Below are 15,407 nucleotides of genomic sequence, written 5' to 3'. Positions count from 1 at the left end.
TGAAGCAATGAAGCAGTAAGAGCAGGAAGGTTTAGAAAGAGGATGACTGCTCAACAATAGTGTTATGAACAGTTCATGGCAGCATGACAGGCAAAGTGGCACCAAAAGTGGCATCAGAACCCTAAGGCAACATGAAGAGGGAATGAAACAGAAAATATATAAGAAAAAAATCCCAGGCTATAGATAAAGGGACCAAGAATTATAAAGAGTGGTATCAAGATAAAGAATTCAAAAGCATGGGAGAGGTGCACAACAGCACCATAGATTGGCAAGAAGTCTTCAAAGTGTAAGAGCTGGAGTATACCAGGAAGATACAAGCAGACATAAGTTAAAAATATCAAGGTGTAAAATCTGCACATGGCAGCAAGGCTGAGTGGCACAAGGATCTGAAGGTATAGGATGAGGTGCATAGCATTAGGGCAGAGTTGCATGGGAGATTCTAGTCATTCCATTGGAGCACACAGACAACCATAGAGAGGGTGATGACTCTTCCTGTGAAAGTATGGCTGCACTAAGACGATCCACCAGTCCAATAAGATATGTCTGTGTCATGGATTAAGCCACACAGGTCATAGCTAGGTAGTAGGAAGGTACCCAAATGCACAGTACAGAGGAACTGCTAGTGGACCATGAAATCAGTTATGGTTCATGAAGCGGTGCCACAAATGTGCAAAAGAATGGATAGCCATGGCAAGAGCAAGAAATGGCAAGAAGGTGAAGACCATAGATGAAGAATGGTCTTAAAATGCTGAGGAGTTTTTCAGTAAGTCTGTAATGCAATCTATGGCTATGGCCTCAGTGGTAATGATTTGAACATGGCATGCGTAGCTGTAAGTGAGAGGCCTCTTTGGTAATGGTTGAAACATGGCATGCCATAGCTGTAAGTGACAGGCCTCAGTGGTTAGGGTTTGAGTAAGCCAGGCTGATAAAGGATAAGTTATTCTTAAGTGGTGGTTTCTGTAGAAGAGGCAGAGGATCTCAGTGGAGTCAGTGGAGTCATGCCCCTGAGGTATGATCCCACTGACCTCCCTGCTTGTTTCACCTCAAGGCCTCTTTGGAGTGAAACAGTGAGGAGGAAACAGGGAAATCATGCAGCAGTGGTAGTGTTTACCAAACACAACCACTGAGATATGATCCCATGACCTCCTCTAACTGCTTCACCCCAAACAGTTGTTGAGGAGACGCAGGCAGGCAAAGACAATAGAATCATGCCTCAGTGGTGGCTTTTGGGGAAAGGAGGCAGAGGAGCTCAGCAGAGTCATGTCTCGGAGGTTGCATTTGTTAAAAGAAGGCAGAGGAACTCAACGGAATCATGCTTCTGAGGTCGAATTTGTTGAAAGGCAGAGGAGCGCAGCGGAGTCATGCCTTGAAGGTTGCATTTGGGCAAAAAGAAGCAGAAGAGCTCAGCGCAGTGAGAGATAGAATCCAGTCAGAGATTGCAAGTCAAAGGATGGAAAGTTCAGTGATTCGCTGATTTAGAAAAATGCTTCTCTCTAATATGTTCCCTTGCTTTGGCAGTCTGATTTCCTTGACAACAGTTCCCAGTTCTCCTCTGACCTCACACATGAGTCATAGGCATGAGGGCTGGTTAATATGAAAACTCCCACATGACTTGCCCAGCCTCAGAGTCTATTGTTTTAATGCAGCCAATGCTTTTCAATGGGGAAACAAACAAAACAAATATGGTATATTTATTAGAGATGTGAATCGTGTGCCCGATTGTTTTAACGATCAGGTTCGGATGGAGGAAGAAAAAAATCGGATCGTTAGAGATGTGAATTGGAATCGGTTCCGATTCCAATTCACATCGTTAATTTTTTAGTGAGGCCTGAGCAGATAAAAAAAACCCCACCCCGACCCTTTACAAATGACCCCTTTGCTCTCCCACCCTCCCGAACCCCCCCCCCAAAATGTTAAATTACCTGGTGGTCCAGTGGGGGGGGGGGGGTTTGGAGGCCCGGCGCGATCTCCCGCTCTCAGGCCATCGGCGCCATTTTGGCTACCACTGATAAAAATGGCACAGATGGCCCGATAAAAAAAACCCCACCCCGACCCTTTACAAATTACCCCTTTGCTTCTCCCACCGTCCCGACCCCCCGAAAAACCTTTTACATGTACCTGGTGGTCTAGCGGGGGGTCCGGGAGCCATCCCTTCAATCATACCCTCGGTGCCGGTGCTGCTGGACTGGTTTCAAAATGGCGCCGATCGCCTTTGCCCTCACTATGTCACAGGGAGCGACGGTCGTTAAAAAACGATTCACATCCCTAATATTTATTGCAGATAGACCATTTGTTTTAATGAATGCACATCCCTATTATGCATACCCATAGGAATATATGCATTCACTAGAACCAATATGTACTTGCAGCTGCATTTATCAGGGGAAATGCCTTCCCACATGGGGTTAACTCTCAAAAGTATTTTCACAAATAAACCTCAGTTTATGCATATAAATTGAGCAGGGCCGGTGCTTCCATAAGGTAAACTAGGCATTCGCCTAGAGTGCCCAGGTTTTGGGGGCAGCGAAATACTGCCAATGCGAGGTCCAGAGTGGGTGATGTCCCAGGGCTAATGCCATTGACTTAAATGGTGAAATTTATGAGATGCTGTGCTGGAGCCACTGCCACACATAGTTAAGTTGGGGGAGAGGGTGCATGACCAAAGATTTGCCTAGGGTGCCAAATATGTTTCCACTGACCCTGAAATAGACTTTTGAAAATTATCGGGGGTGGGAGTCATTTGTGCAGGGATAGGTATGCAGCACATACCTGGATTACGCATGTATTTTTTCCTACACTCATGGTAGACATTTCCCACACTCATGGGAAAGCATTTACCTGCATTCTTTCCATTTTCAAAAGCATATATGTAAATGACATGAAGAAAGTTATACCTGGTCAGGCGCAGGTATACCTTTCCGTGCGCACATGTTTGTGCATACTGTCACAATTCAGGATTTTTCAAAGCTGATTTATGTGCATAAATCTGCTTTGAACATTTTATGCTAAACTTTTTAGTCCTATGCGGACTGCTGAGAACTACTTTCATAGTGAGATATGAGGTGTCAGTAGAGGACAATGTAACACGAACAGGAAAATGGCTCTAGTGTTTTATCCAGGTGGTCATGCTTTTTCCATTCCCTTCCTCCAGTGGGCAATATACATCATATTGTATAGTTTGGAGATGTCAGTCAGAGCATCTAAGGTGGAACGGAGAAAGAAATATCCTAATTGTACAAATATCTGGTGTATTGTTTCTGATATGAATGGTTGCCTTTGATGTGCCATGCTGTTCAAAAGGAAAAGAATGCAAAACGAAGCATGCAATGAGAATAAGATAGCAATTTTTTCTTTTGCTTATACATGAATCCCATTATTATGTTTGACATTCTCTGCTCTATAATTTTGAGATTTGTGTCTTAAAGTATTTGTTTTTTTCTCATTCATTCTTAAGGGATTGGTGAATGTGTTTTTGAAGAGCTTCAGATTAGGCTGTTCGGTGACTATTAGCAAGTAGTTTTTGCTCTGTGTCCTTACCTTGTGTTGACAATATGGTCTGCACATGCTCAATGTATTCCCAGTTCTAGATGTAGCTGACCAACTTGTCCCAAAAGGGATAATGAGATATGCAAATATTTTATTTAGTCTGATAATGCATTACACTAATCAAAACAGGGATCCCTCTAAACACAGATAGAAAACGAGTTTAATCATTTTCTTTTTCGATATATGGGGCCTATGGATTTGGTTATTTTTATTCATCAAAGATAATTTTTTTTCCAGTAGTAAATTTGTCTAACTCTTGAATTTGAGAGAGTCAAGCAGGGTTCAGTCTTATACATACCTCCAATATTGTGCTCAAACCACCCACCTTGGGGTGAGAACCATGGTGCTCCCTTCTCAGTGAGTTCAAATTTATGGCACTTCTTGTGAAATTAATGAACAAGTAAAATCTGTATTAAAGAAACTCAAGAAATGTAAAACAACTAGTAAGCATCAACTATAGCATGTCATAAATATCACCATTTAAGTCAAAGTTTTAAACTTTTAAACATGCCCATATGGCAGCATATACACACATATATGAGTGTGCAGAGATCTACGATAGTATTTTATATTAACCAGGTATATCAGATAGTCGTATATTATGAATTACGCGTACGTCCACACCCAACATACACTTGTATATAGGTTTATGAGTAAATACATGGAATGCATGGAAAGTGGGTATTTCAATGTATTGAATGCATTTACTTTTCTTACCTCTGGCTTGAGCTTTTCCACCCCTAATCTTATGGGATGCTCCTGAGAACATTGTGATTCCAAATGTTCCAGAAGAAGCAGGATTCTGAGCACTATGAAGATCTACAGGCACTTGGCACAGAGTTTCAGGACACAGACTGTCAAGAAGCCAGGAGCAAGTCCTTGCAAATTTTTGACAGTTTTTCATATGATCCCAAGAACTATGAATATTTTCGGCAGCTTCATGCCATCGATCTATTTTTTTACATGGTCTATATACTGGTAATCTTTAGATAAAACTAATAAAACTAATAAAGCCTTCATTCTGCAGGCTAGTGGCATCCATGCAGTGATAAACTGCCTATCGAGCCCAAATGAGGAGGCAGTTGTCTCAGCAATCACTGCACTGTGCACACTCTCCTCCCACCAGATCACAGCACTGCCTGTGGTGAAGTGTAGGCGGCACTTTTCTACCTCATCCAACCGCAAGATCAGTCACTTGGCTTATGTCTTCCTAGAGGATTACTGCACAACTGCGCAGATGACAAAGGCCAGGAACTTGAGCCAGTACACAGCCTTGGGCATCCCTCTGCCAAAGGACTGAATTAGATTGCAGCCATAGGGCCCTGGAAGTCAGGGGGACCCCAGGCTGGAGTTATTTGATGCAACCATAGGACCCTGGAGATTAGAGGGACCCAGGATGGAGTCAGATGGGTGCTGCAAGGCCCTGGAGACCCAGCTAAATATAGACTGGGATAATATCAAATTGTATTTACATGGATCTGGAAATCCAGCCACCAGCTACAGAGGCACATACTATGAATCACTGGTTAATTTTTCTGTAGTTTTCTCATTTGTAAAAGGTCTGTGATTCTCCTTGTAATGTCCATCTTTAGTCAACTAGTCAGTATTCAGGACTGGTAGCCACTGTAGTTAAATCTAAAAGTGTTTATTGATTATTTTAATGTGTGTTTATTGTACTCTGCCAAGATTTGTGGATTGTCAGAATATAAATATTTAAAATAAATAAATGTCATTTTAAAAATGCATGCATATATATTTTATGCATGAAAAAATGTAGGACTTGCTTGTATAAAACCCTATTTATATGCAGAAGTCATTTATTTTAAAACTTGCGCGCACATTTGAAATTACCAATTTTTCTATTCTTCTACCAGTTCACCCATTCCTTCTCCAGGTCACTGATAGCCTCCTGGTTCATCATCCTGAACTCCAATACTCATCCAATAGTACACCAAGAACAAGTTTGACACAAATTATGCAAGACAATTAGCAGATGTAAAATTACACAAATTGCCAAATGTATGCACCTAAGTATCTTATAAAATAGCAACATATACGCATAACTTTTGACCCTGTCCAAAAAAACCCTAGACCGCCTTTTATTTTCACGTGTATATGTGTGTGTGATATGTAAAGTCCACACATACTTCTAATGTTTAAAATAATTATGCGAGTACAAGCTATTTACATGCATATACGCTAATCTTTTCACACTTAATTCTTGGAAAGTTCACCCTTAAGGTATAAATTGTAGACCCTTGATTGGATGTGTGAACTGAGGTATTAAATGAAGAGAAAGAGGGAGTGGTGTTAGGTTAATTGGATGTGTACATCTCTTCTAACTGTGCCATTATAACTGGTTACCAAGGAAAAAAGGGAGTCAAACAAACATGGCCATAATGATAGCTGAGAAAAACCCCTTGCTTCATGAGCTGGTGAGGGGGGAGGATGCACAAGACCTGTAGGGAAAGAGGCTGCTTGAAGTGACTGGCTCAGGGCATTAAGACTAATTAGCAGATAGATCATTCACCAATGCATCAGTTGACTGGGACCCAGAATTGATGCCACCTGGTAGTAAGCTTAGATCCTTATCCTAGCTATTGCTGTTGAAAAGATGTAGAAGCAGTGTTAGTGTGGGCCTCCCCCCTCCGTTTGTTGGCATCTTTCTTCTGGTCCTCATGTCGCTGGTTCTAATCCCTGTGTTGCAAAGGTTCCCGATTTGGGCATCCTTGGTTTGGTCCCACAGCCTTTCTTACATAAGGTGATTCCAGAGTTCTCTGTTGCCTTGGTTTCTTAATGGCAAATGACCATAATTTTTGGAACTTCGTTGGTGACGTCAACACAAGTATGTTTTGGTGTAGAACACCACTCAAGCCAACGGCCTGTGAGAATTGTAACAAAATTACCAACATAAGAGAATTTAGAGAAGCCTGCAATGTAACTAAGATGGGCATTCAGATGGGCTTTACAGTAGGGAACTGCATGATTTTTGTATCTCACTTTTTTATAAGGAGAGCTATAGGGACTTCTGTTCAGGGATGTGATATAGCATAACTCTTATACAGACCTACAAAGAATGACTCCATGATAGCAGGAGCCCTCACTACAAATGCAAGATATAATTGGCCAATTTGTCCCCTGCTTGGGTAATCTACCAACAGAAGCATTTATTGAGATCCCAGGAGATACCAGAACATTCTAGAAGCAGTAGAAAGGAGTTAAAGTTTTTAGATCATTTTATTATAGCTGAGGGGGGTGGGGGGGGGGAAGGCTCCTTCTTGCATTCTATCCTGTTGGATAAGTAAGAGGGAAGCAACTTTACTTTCATACAACTATAAGTCCTTGATAAGTTTCTGAAGACAAAGGCCTGATTTACTAAGTCCTTTTTTCCCCATAGAACGGGAACAGATTCTGAGTAAATAGGATCCAAATAGAGTACTGAGAAGCCATGTGGAATGTAAGACTGCATAAAATAAGATGAACAGAAAAGTATTCTAAGAGAAAAATTACCATGGAAAATAGGAGAGGCAATTGAAAAGAAAGGTCTGTCTGCAATTGTCTAGAAGTCATGGGATGTTAGAAAGTTCCAGAAAGCATTCATAGAACAATAGGAGACTGTTATTAGGCTTACAAGTAGTTGCTAGAAATAGCTGTAAGATAACTATAATTAGTTATAAATTAAAAAGCTGTGACAGGTGATCAGAAATAATCATTTATGAATGTATTAGAATCATTATTAGCTAGAGTTGACTACAAGTGCACTTATCAGGAGTTCCTTTCATTTTTATTTTCTACTTGCTATTAATTTTCCTGTGTCAGTTAGGGAGGTGCATTTGTTTGAAATGAATGGGTTAAAGGCAACAAAAAAGACCATTTTTATTTCATTCATGGACCCCCAAAATGAATGACAGGTGTCCATGAATTTAAGAACATAAGAATCGCCGTACTAGGTCAGACTGAGGACCCATCAATTCCAGCATTCTGTTTCCAACAGTGGCCAATCCAGGTTACAAGTACCTGGCAAATACTCAGTGAATCAATCCCATACTACTATGTGCAGTGAGAAGGAGTGGCTATTCCCCAAGTCTACTTGGTTGGTAACAATTTATAAACTTCTCCAGGATCTTGTCCAAAACATTTTTAAACCCAGGTATGCTAAATGACTTAACTATATCCTTCAACAATAATTCCAGAGCTTTGAGTGAAACATATTTTTCTACAATTTGTTTTTAAATGTGCTACCTAATAACTTCAGGGAGTGTCCCTAATCTTTGTATTTTTTGAAAAAAATAAATAACAGATTTACATTAATCTGTTCTATTCCACTTACGATTTTATTGACCTCTGTCATATCCCCCCCTCATCTGTCTCTTCTCCAATATGAACAGCCCTAACCTCTTTAGCCTTTTCTCATAGGGGAGCTGTTCCATCCCCTTTACAATTTTAGTCACCCTTTTCTTTACCTTATCCAGTGCAAATATATCTTTTTTGAGATGCGGCGACCAGAATTGTATATAGTATTATAGGTGCCGTCTCACCATGGAGCGATACAAAGCTATTATGACATTCTCCTCGTGGTTAAAGAAGTGGACTGCAAGCCAGGGTTCACATCCTGCCTGCTGCTCCTTGTGACCAGGGGCAAGCAACTTCACCCTCCATTGCCTCGGGTACAAATTTAGATCGTGAGCCCTCTGGGGAGAGAGAAATACCCACAGTACCTGAAAAAGCAGAAGATAAATAACAATAATAATGCCTAACATTTTATTAGCTATTTTTTTCTTTTTTTTTTTTACCACTGCCATACACTGAACCAAGGATTTTGAAGTATGGTCCACTATGATACCCAGATCCTTTTCCTAGGAGGTAATTCCTAATATGGAACCTAACATCATTAGGACTTATATGGCTAAGCGGCCACCATTGATCATAGGCGCATATTCAGCGACAGCTACTTAGCCATATAAATCCCACTTATCCAACTAAATAGCGCTGGACGCGCTTTGAATATTGGGCCCAAATTAAGCAACTAGATACTTGCAGCGTTTCCAGAATTACATGAGCTCTCTAACTGTGTGGAAATGTCCCTCCAGGCAGGAGCTTGGAGATTGCTTATCCTCCATGGTAGGGAAAGATAAACTGTCCCAAGGGGGCCGGGGCATCCTAACAGGGATCCCTTTTCCCCCAGTACCTGAGGTCCACTTTGACTCCCAAACTTCACCCGGCAGCATCCTGTGCCCCGGGGTAGAAACTCTGTGGGGGTGTCCCCCGATGTTTCTCCCTTGATGATTCATCTTCAAAAGATGGAAGCTGGCCTGCCAGGAGGAAAGGCCTGTCCTGGGAAAAAAACTACTCCCAAATGTCTCTGGTTCAGGGGAAAAGAAGGAGGCAGAAAAACAATGTTCCCTTTCTCCAAAGATGGAAAAACACATAACATGAAAGCACTTGAATCGGGATCTTTTCTCACACTGGGTGCTGCAACCTCTTCTTATGCTGGTCGAAAAGGTATACAGTCCCTCCTGACCACTCTGAAGAGGGGATACAGCCAGGTCAAAAATGTAGAAACCAGAAAAATTATAAGAGGAGGCGAACCGAGCGAGTCTTGGGGCGCCGCAGTTAACTTGGGCGCGAGCAGTCGTCTAGGCAACGGTGAAGGGGTTGGAGAAAGGGCAGGGGGACGGGGAGCCAATGATAGCGCGGCATGTTTAAAACGCTGCGCTGTCATTGGTTCCCCGCTAGTGGAGTTAGCAAGGCAGGGGTCTGGAGTGCAGTTGCGAATCCGGCAGCGGGGCAGGCGGTTGTTTCTTGCTTGCTGGTGCCGAATTCGCAACTGTCGCGGTCGCTTCGCGGTGTTTTTTGTCCGGGTCGGAGGCGGTTAAGCTGACGGTGGTATGAGGCGTGCGCGGGACCGATCCGCCCCTACGCGGACTAGGGCTGCTTCCCGTTCCTCGGCCGGGTCGGGACGGGCGTCGGGTGCGGCTGCCCAGGTTTTGCCTTCCCCGGTGAGTACACGCGGTTCGAGGGCCAGGTCGACCCCTCCCGTGGCTTGCCCCCCCATCCCAGCCGCTCCTGCTCCCCATCCCGCGGATTCCGGTGAGAGCGGGCCGGAGCCCGATGCCCAGACCGGCCCCACCAGCCCCGGCTCTCATTTCGGATTAGTCGCGGGCGGCAACTTGGCAAGTTCGCGGCAGGCCTTCCCCCTCCGTGCGGTGTGCGCGATGCCGGAGACGGGGGACCTCGGTCGCATCGGCGCGTTGGAGCGTGGCGTTTCGGTGGGCTCGGGGGAGGCGGATATGAGCGAGCTCCCGCTCCCGACGCCCTCTACTCAAGGGCCGTCCAGGGCGTCTCCGGGCCTTCTGGGTGCGCGCGGCGGCCGGGGATTTGCCCCCCCCCCCGCTCTCGGGGCCCCTTTGTGCAGCAGAAGCGGCGCGGCGGCGTGGTTTCCCGCCCCAGGGGGGGGTTTTCGGGTGCGCACCCCCCCAGGGGCAGCAGGGGATCCGGGAGAGTAATTTCTGGAGGGAGCAGAAAAGGGGTCAGGCCCGGTAGTGCTGGCGGCCCAGTCCTGGCGTCCAGCGCGGCTGCCCGTCAGTGTGGGGCACCCCCTTCCTCCCCTGATCCAGGAGCGGCTCACACGGCGGCCCTAATCGCGGATTTACTGGGGCACCTGGCCAGGTCCGGTTACAGCCTTGTCCCGGTGCCCAAAGAGGCCAGTGGTAGCGGCGGCACAGGAATCGGTGGTTGGCAAGCAGGGTTCAGTGCTCCTTTGGGCGAACAAGTTTTCCCGGGGGCGCGCGCTCATGAGCCTTCCCGGCTGCGTGAGGGCCCGGGTTCCGGTGGATTTGGCTCGGTGGCTTACGACAGAGCCCCGGCGAGTTGGGGTGTAGGGGCGGAGGTGGGCTTTCGTGTTTCCGGTGGGTTTTCCACAGGTGCGGAGGATGATGACCTGCCGGGCCCGTCTAGCCGCGAGGCGTGGAGGGAGAGAGAGGTGCCAGGCCCAAGAGGGACGGAGGAAAGGCGGAACCAGGCCGGTGGTGGTGCGTGGTCTGAATTGGCGAGCAGGAAGGAGTCGGAGATCCGGGATGCTGCTGCGGCTGGAGTTGAACCAGGTATGGAAAAGATGGGTCGGGGGGTAAAGGTAATAAAGGGAAGAGAAAGGCGTCCCGGGGGGGTACGAGTTCCAGTTCCTCCACCTCCTCGTCTAGCTCCAGTCCGGATAGGCGGAGTGGGTTCTTGGCTTTAGATGACGGCCCCAAATGTGAGGTGGGCCACCCGGCCTTGGCGTCCCTCACGGAACTGTGGGAGGAAATACCTACGCGTTTGGTTAAACGTATTAAACGACGGAAATTTGTTAATATCTTTAAGTTGCTCGAAGGCCGTCGGGGGGGGGAAAGAAGGTGTCCAAGAAGGCTAAGAAACGGCATAGGAAAAGCGGTTTGGGGCCAAGGATAGCTAAAAATATAGTGAACTGGGTTCGCGGGTTTTTACGGTTGGCCAGCGTGGTCAGTCATTTTGATCCGTCCCAGTACGGAGCGTTGCTATCCTATGCGGATAGCATTCTGGGAGCGTTTAAGGATTACGAAGGTTGGGCTTGGCTCAACTACGACGAAAAGTTCCGAGATAAAATGGCGGGGAACAAATTCATGTCGTGGGGATCCCAGGATATACATTTGTGGTTGACACAAATGACGAATAAAGGGGCGGGAGCGCTTAGGAAGGGGAATGCGGGGGGAGGGGTTCCTGCGGTGACGAGTACTTCCACGGGCGGAGTCAGGGGTAACTCCTTTCGGAGCGGAGTTGGGCGCGCCGGTGAGTCTAGTAGCAAAGGCGCCGGGGGAGCATCTGACGTATGCTAGAGATTTAACAAACTTACCTGTCTGTTTCCGGACTGCAAATTTAAGCATGCGTGTGCCTCGTGTGGGGGCGCGCACTCCGCACTTAGGTGTTCCCAGGGGTCGGCGGCTCTGGCTGGCAAAAGTGCCAAATAGCCATCATTTGCAGTGCAAGGCGGAGTCTCCCATTAATTTGGGAGCATTGATAAGGGGTTTGCGGTTTTACCCTGATCCAGCAGCAGCGGTTTTGTTACGGGATGATTTTAGTGCCGGTTTTCGTATTCCTTACACCGGTCCGGGGCAGGGGGGGAGGGCGCGGAATTCTAAGTCCGCTTACCGGATGGCAGATGTCGCTCGAGCAAAGTTAATGGAAGAATTGGATAAGGGTCGTATAGGGGGGCCCTTTCCGACCAAGCCGTTCGCTCGAATGCACTTGTCACCGTTGGCCGTTATCCCGAAAAAGGTGGCGGGCAAGTTTAGACTGATCCTTAACTTATCGTATCCTGAGGGTGCGTCGGTTAATGATTTCATTCCCAGGGACGCGTGCACGGTCCAGTATGCTTCCTTTGATGAGGCCATTGCGTTGGTGCGCAAGGCGGGTCCAGGAGCGTTGTTAGCTAAGGCGGACATCGAGTCGGCTTTCCGTTTGTTGCCAATCCATCCGTCGTGTTTCCGTTGCTGGGATTTTATTTCGAGGGTTATTATTTCATTGATCGCTGTTTGCCGATGGGTTGCGCAGTTTCGTGCGCCTTTTTTGAGGCTTTTAGCACTTTTATTCACTGGGCCACGAAGTGTGAAAATGGTAGTGCGGACTCGTTGCATTATTTGGATGATTTTCTTTTTGTGGGACCGGGGAGTCTGACTCTTGTCGGCGGCAGTTAGCTGGTTTTTTGCGGACGGCGGAGCGCTTCGGAGTTCCTATTGTGCAGGATAAGACGGAAGGGCCGACCACTAAACTGACTTTTTTGAGTATAGAACTGGACTCCGTGGCGATGGTTTGCCGATTGCCGATGGACAAATTAGAGCAATTGAGGGACTTAATTGGTCTTGTACAGGGCGCGGCAAAGGTAACCCTGAAGACGCTGCAAAGTTTAATTGGTTCCCTGAATTTTGCTTGCAGGGTAATACCCATGGGACGGGCCTTTATTCGTCGCCTGTCAGTTAGGACGGTGGGTGTACGCTCAGGTCACCATTTCATACGGGTAACGAAGTCCGTTAGGGAGGAATTGGCAATTTGGGAGGCTTTTCTGCGGTCCTTCAATGGGATTTGCATTATGCAAGAAGTCGCGGTTTCCAATGTGGAGTTAGAACTTTTCTCGGATGCGGCAGGGGCGTCGGGCATGGGTTTATACTTTCGGGGTAAGTGGTGTGCGGAGCGATGGCCGGTACGTTGGAGAGATGAAGGTTTGGTTAAGAATATAACCTTCCTTGAGCTTTTTCCGATAACCGTGGCTTTGACAATTTGGGGCGCTGAATTAGCTAACAAGCAGGTGGTGTGGTGGTGTGACAATTTAGGGGTGGTGCAAGTTGTTAACAAGCAGTCCGCCAAATGTATTAAGGTCTCGGCCTTATTGCGGGAAATGGTCGTCCTATGTTTAACGTGGAACATTACTATTAGAGCTAGGCATGTTCCGGGTACCATGAACCTCATTGCAGACGCTCTCTCTCGTTTCAAGTGGGACGTCTTCCGAGCAGCGGCTCCTCAGGCACATCCAGAGGGGGATATCATCCCCGTCCATCTGTGGAACCTTGGCTAGATGAGCGATGGACCCTGATCCAGCAATCCTTGGCTCCTGCGACATGGAAAGCTTATGTTGTAGGGCGAGAATTTGTAGCCCGTTTTTTATTATCCTTGGGTTGGGTTAGGGGGGAAGTGTGGGATGAAGAGATGGTGCGGTTCATCTTGTGGGCTAGGAATGCAGGTTACTCGTTAGCTTCGGTTAGAAGTCGGGTGGCCGGGTTTGCGTTCTTTCAGAAGTTGGAGGGGTGGAGTAATCCGTTACGTAGCTTTCTAGTTAAAAAGCTACTCGACGGTTGGGGCAGGGGGGACGGCTTTCGTAGGGACCAGCGGCGGCCTATTCGGTTTACCGAATTGATTCGTTTGGCGGAAGGGTTGGCGTTGGTGGGTAGCGATGAATTTGAGTTATTGTTATTTCGGCTGGCTTTTTCTTGGGCTTTTTTCGGAGCATTTCGCGTGGGAGAGCTGGTCGCGAAATCCAAAACGGACAAAGGGGAAGCGGGTTTGTTGATAGAGGATGTGTGCGTTTATGCACACCGGGTGACGCTCTGCCTGAGAAAATCTAAAACGGATCAGAAGGGCAAGGGCGCGTGGATTTCCTTAATACGAGCCAGCCATGTGGTGGTGTGCCCCGTGCGTTTGGCATTGCAGTATATCTCGGTTCGGCCGCCGGTTGGGGGCCACTTTTTAGTGCATGGGGATGGATCCCCGTTAACGATGTATCAGTTTTCGGCGGTTCTGCGCAGGGTAGTCGCTGAGTTGGGATGGGTGGTTGGCTGTTATACCTCCCATTCGTTTCGGATCGGAGCTGCTACAACGGCCGCGGAAATGGGTTGGTCGGCAGAGAGGATCCAGGCGCTAGGACGGTGGAAGTCGGCCGTTTTTCGGGGGTACGTGCGCAAATAGTGCTGTCGCCAGGGACGGGGCTGGTGTTCTTCCTGCAGGCCTAATTGTATAATTTTGTGTCTTGCAGATCTGGTCAGGGGGGCGGCGAAACGGGAATGTGCTTGGATCGTGGGCCATTCCTTTATCCATCGAGCTCATAGCCGTGCCAGGAAGAGGCCTTATGGCGAAAATCTGAACTTGAATCCACAGGAAATTGTTGTGAGATGGTTTGGGAAAGGGGGTATGCGATGGGGTGATTTATGCGACTTCTTACAAGGCAATATCATCAAATGGGGAGTTCCCAAATGGCTTATCATTCATTTGGGTGGCAATGATGTCGGGAAACTGACATGCAGAGAATTGATTAAAATTATTCGAAAGGATTTGGCTTACCTGATGAATTTCCTGCCGCATACGCAATTGGGTTGGTCCGATGTCATTATTCGGATCAAACACCATGATGAGCCTTTATGGCGTAACGGGGTTAAAAAGCTGAATAGGCAGATCGGCAAGTGGTTAGTGAGGGAAGGGGGGTTTTGGATACGACATCAGTGGTCGTGGGAAACATTGGGCGGTTATTTTCTGGGCGACGGGGTGCACCTTTCTGAGGTAGGACTTGATTTATTCAACAATGCCTTGGAAGACTGTTTGAAGCAACAAACTCAGTAAAAGGGGGGAAGGCCGCAGTGGGGGACAAAGACAAATGCTTTGTCTTTGTTAGTGGCGGAAAACCCGAGCCAGATGTATTGTATTGTTTACAATTGTGAAGGGGCATTTCGGAAGGGGGGGGGGAATGCTCGTGTAGTGTGGGGGCTGCTACACGGGAAGGCCTAGAGAGCAAGAGGGGGCCGATGCTCAGGCCGCAAGCTTACCCTCGCTGGTGACGAGGCGGGGTGAGTAAGGGGGGGGGGGTGGGGCAGAAGCTAGCTTACCATTGGGCCGCGGTGGTAAGTGAAGAATGGCAAGCGGCGGAGGTGGCGGAGGTGGGGGATGTTATTTGAAAGTTGTTTGAAATTATGTTAAGATTCGGCTCGGGTTAGGTTGAATAAACTGCGGCCTTTATTTAATACCATATTGTGGTCCTGGCTATTTATTTCGAAAGGGGAAAAAGAGGGGGGGGGGGGGGAGTGAAGTTGCGTGAGGCCTGGGCGGCTGTCTCGTGTCCCTAAGTTAGAGGAGGCGAACCGAGCGAGTCTTGGGGCGCCGCAGTTAACTTGGGCGCGAGCAGTCGTCTAGGCAACGGTGAAGGGGTTGGAGAAAGGGCAGGGGGACGGGGAGCCAATGATAGCGCGGCATGTTTAAAACGCTGCGCTGTCATTGGTTCCCCGCTAGTGGAGTTAGCAAGGCAGGGGTCTGGAGTGCAGTTGCGAATCCGGCAGCGGGGCAGGCGGTTGTTTCTTGCTTCCCTCCCT

At 47.4% G+C, this 15,407-nt stretch overlaps 1 pseudogene; it reads left to right on the top strand.

The window, feature by feature from the left end:
* Positions 1-4,326: 4,326 nt before the first annotated feature.
* Positions 4,327-4,846, top strand: LOC115083405 (annotated as a pseudogene).
* The last annotated feature ends 10,561 nt before the right edge of the window (positions 4,847-15,407 follow it).

This window comes from Rhinatrema bivittatum, chromosome 2 (assembly GCF_901001135.1).
Source record: "Rhinatrema bivittatum chromosome 2, aRhiBiv1.1, whole genome shotgun sequence".
NCBI classification, from domain to species: Eukaryota; Metazoa; Chordata; class Amphibia; order Gymnophiona; family Rhinatrematidae; genus Rhinatrema; species Rhinatrema bivittatum.
Note: the sequence above shows the minus strand (reverse complement) of the source record. Positions and strands in the feature narration are given on the sequence as shown.